This window comes from Benincasa hispida, chromosome 12 (assembly GCF_009727055.1).
Source record: "Benincasa hispida cultivar B227 chromosome 12, ASM972705v1, whole genome shotgun sequence".
NCBI classification, from domain to species: domain Eukaryota; kingdom Viridiplantae; phylum Streptophyta; class Magnoliopsida; order Cucurbitales; family Cucurbitaceae; genus Benincasa; species Benincasa hispida.
Genome location: NC_052360.1, coordinates 46,724,922 through 46,729,672, shown reverse-complemented (window position 1 = coordinate 46,729,672; position 4,751 = coordinate 46,724,922).

Below are 4,751 nucleotides of genomic sequence, written 5' to 3'. Positions count from 1 at the left end.
AACAACAACAACAACAACAACAACAACAACAACAACAACAACAACAACAACAACAACAACAACAACAACAACAACAACAACAACAACAACAACAATAACAATAACAACAACAACTTCCTCTAAACAACAATAACAACGTATGGTTAAATGTGTTTCTTTCTAAAAAAATCATTATAATATTTAGAAGATTTTTTAGTATAATTAGAAGTAGAAATATTTGAACCACAAACTTTGTAGTTTCTAACACATTCATGAAGGGATCGAATCCCGCAGCGGAAGCGTTTTGTTAGAACGCCTTGCATCCCACAAATCGATTTTACATTTAAAAAAATCATTATACAGAACATAATATATAAACATGTAAATTCGTTTGCATTAGGGAAAAGATTAAAACGATTCTCACCTTTGTAGATTCCTAAATGCCACCAACAATCCCTCTTAGTTCCAACAAACGAATGTCCAACGATCTTGATTACGAACAATTTCTTGAAGAATCTCGAACACTACCATGAGAGTAACCTTGTTATTCTCTGGGATTCCAATAGAGGGATATATGGCATCCAACTATTGAGAGAGAAGAAAGGGTTTTGAAGATTAGAGAGGATTCTCTTAGAGAAAATTCTGCACAATAACACAACAATATTGTGTATTGTGCTTCAGTATATTCCCAATGGGTTATAAAGAGGTCTTTATAAAGAGAAGGATCAAACCCTTTTCCTAATATTTTCCTTGTCTATAATTAATTAAATAATACTTACTTAATTAATTAGCTAACTTAATTAAATAATACTTATTTAATTAATTAGCCCAATTAAATAACACTTATTTAATTTTAATTTGTACAATAATTAAATAACTATTTATACATTTAACCCAATTTAATGTATATATTTAATTATCATATACGTCCCATGTATATATGTGCAAAACCTCTCTATTAATTAATACTTTGTGAATCTAATTCACTTGAATTAATTAGTTTCAATCTAATTCAAATGTTACTTTCCAATTTAATTATAGATCATATCCATAATTAATTATATATTAATCACACTAATATATAGTTTCCTCAAATTAATTTGAACAATTCAAATTATCTCTCTTAAGTATCATTTAGTGAGCTAACGAGGGGACCTGGTAGATCTGTAGATCAAAACCTCCAACGATATGAGATTAATTGCTAAATGTATTAACCAAATTAATCAATATTCGTTAACTGTGGATACACTCCACTAAAGACCCACAACTACACTCTTTTCATTACAGATATATTTCTATTTCCACGGATATAGACCACTACTACCAAGTTAGTCCTTGATGAGTGTTCATAACTCCAACGGATCAAATTACCGTTTTACCCTTAGGTTACCTCTGACCCTTTAAGTACCCGTGCTTCTTTAATGAACAATCTGTTTATGGTCCAACCAATAAATAGAAACTCCTCTCAGGCCAATGAGAGGGTAAGGCTCTTTGCTCAAGTTTTGGAGACTCTACTTAAGGGAACACTCATCTATTTACCCTTAAGATGGGAAGGAGTGAATTCCATCTTCTTTTATTATACTTCCAACTTCTTACTCAATCTTGTCCCCAAAATGGTAGGCTTATTGGGTCGATGATTTGGCCACCCTCACCCATACAAATCAAAGGACAATCCCTCGTGAACAGGAGTTCATAATATACTCAAAATTAAGACTAAGTCGCCTATGTCATCCTAATGGAATAGAAACCTAACTAGTCAATGTTGTTGTTGGGTTTTATGTCCTAAAATTCGCAATTTGTAATTTTAAACATTTTCTATTATCAATAAAGATGTTATTGACATTTATTCAATAAAACTGTATTGAATTGGTAAATTGTACTTATATAGACTAAATCCAATAAACTAAGATACATGGCTATTACATGAATACTTGAACTTTATGCGGAGACATAAAAATGGATCAAGTTCGGGTAAAAAGCCAAAACGGTCTATAGTATATGAATAAGGTTGGGTACTTTATTCTGGTAACACTATCGGATGCGACCCATTTTGTAGATAGTACAAACGATGTGATCCTGAATCATTTATGTAGAGACATGCGAGTGGGGGAATCCTTTGGAATGAGTTTGCATAAGACCGGACCATGAAATAGTCACTTTTCTTTATAATGATCCTTTACTGTTAAAATTGACTATTTCAATTCGATGACCTAGGATAACTCGATCTTAATCCAAAGCTAACTATAAACTCATGTTTATCCGGGATTATTCTTTGATCTGCATAGGTGAGAGTAGATCAACAGCATTACTCAACAAGCCTCCCATTTTGGGGATAAGACCGAATAGATAGCTGAACATAGTCCTACAAGATAGAATTCACTCCTATCCGTTTTAGGGTTAACAGATAGGTTGTTCCCTTAAGTACGAATTCCTGGTCATGAACAAAGAGGTCCCGCCCTCTCATGGTCGAGAGAGACATGGTTTATTAGTTGGAGTATAAACTAATTGTTCAATAGAGGATCAGTGGGAGCTTAAGGAGCAAGATGTATTTACAAAGGTAAAACAGTAATTTTGACCTAGCTGTAAATATGAGTAACCTATGAAGGATTGACTTACTGATCATGTTTAAATCAAGTGGACAAAAATATATCTAAAGTGAGAAAAGTGTAACCATCGAGCTATAGTGGTGTGTCTCGTTGGTTAACGAATATTGATTAATTCGGTTTAAAGATTTTAGCTAATTAATCTAAAATTGATGGAGATCATGATTTGTAGGTCCATAAGGTCCCTTTACAAGCTCATAAAACATTACACCTTGGATTAGAATATTGAGCAAATTTGAAGTGTTCAAATTCGAAATTAAGATTTGAATTTGAAATGTTCAATTTCAATTTTTTAGGGTTTGGATAATTATATTCGAAATAATTAACATTTAAATTTATCGAAATTAAACGTAAATTGGAGAGTTAAAAATATTTAAATATTGTTTACATGAATAGGGATTCATGTTTAAATTAGGTGTTAATTTAACATTTGATATTAAATTATTAATTAATTCAAATTAAATCAATTTTTTATTTTAAAATTCAATTTATAGAAATTGAATTATGATTTAAATTATTCTTAAATTGAATTAATTTAAATTGAAAAAAATGAAAATCTAAGTGGATTTATCCCAAATTTAGGGTTTTTAGTGAATTTTTCCACAAATCAATACCTTGCCACTCACTTAGTGCTAATTGAAGTGTCAATTAGCTTAAAGACTATGTGCTTGTATACTTGAACTTGTTAAATACTTCAATTTCAGAAATTGGAGGGGAGATGCATGCTAATTTATTGAAAATTCTCGGAGTTTTTGAAACCCTCTCCAATTCCTTATCCAGTTCTTTCTAATTTTGAGTTTCTACCACTCAATCTAAGGTTGAGGATAATAAAGAAGATACTCTTGGTGGTCTACTACAAATTTGAAGGTCAAATTCGTAGAGTTCAACAAGGATCAAGAAGAAATCAACAAAGGTATACACATTGAAACCTTCATTCTGTTAAAATTTGTTTTAAGCATGCTTTTGACTCAAATTAAGTGTAATTAGAGTACTTAATGATCCTGTTTGCTTCCATTTTATGCACGTTTTTTTTATCAGGTGTTACATCTAGTGGTTACTATTTGGCAGTCCAATCTTATGAAAACTCATTGCGTAGGATACCCACACTCTCGTGTCACCTATATGAATGCGTGGATCATTACATTTGTATCAAATACAAAGTAGGTCGTATCCATAGTGTTACCAGGATAAGGTACCCAACCTTATCCCTATACTATAGACCCTTTAGGTTGTATCTTGAACATTGATCCCTGTATGTCTCCACATACAGTTTAAGACTCATAAGATAGCCTTGGATGTTAGTTTATTGAATTTAGGGTTATTAAGACAAAATAGATAACAATAAAAGCAATAAAACTTATTGAACTAACATCTTAACTTTTTATTCATGACGGTCAATTACTAATATTTACTTTCTATGAGTTTTAGAGTATAAAACCCAACAAACTCCCACTTGAACTAAAACTCTAGTCAGTGGGTTGTATGTAATCCAAAAGGTGGGATGATGCTAAATACAATAAACTAAGACATCTATATACCCATTAAACATCTCCCACTTACTAGATTATACAATGTACATGTCTCGTAGACCTAGATTCTCTAGATAACCCTCGAACACTTTAGCCAAGAGAGCCTTTGTAAATGGATCAACAATGTTGTGCTCTGAGGCAATCTTTGTGACGATCACATCTCCCCTTTGCACAATCTATCATATCAGGTGATACTTCCTCTCAATATGCTTTCCTCATTTGTGATTCCAAGGGTCTTTAGAGTTGGCTACTGCCCCACTGTTGTCACAGTATAAGGTGATGGGCAAGTCCATATTTGGAACCACGTCCAAATCATGTAGGAATTTTCTTAGCCAAACTGTTTCCTTTGTTGCTTCATAAGCAACTACATACTCAACTTCCATAGTGGAATCTGCAATGCATCCTTGCTTGATACTATGCCATACTACAACTCTTCCGTTTTAGGGTAAACACTGATCCTCACGCAAATTTCCTAGAATCCTTGTCAATTTGAAAATCAGAGTCTGTGTATCCTATAAGGATCAAATCCTTAGCTCTATACACCAGCTTGTAGTCCCTCGTTCTCTAAAGATACTTGAGGATGTTCTTAACCGCTATCCAGTGGTCTAACCCTGGATTGGACTGGTACTTACTAACAATT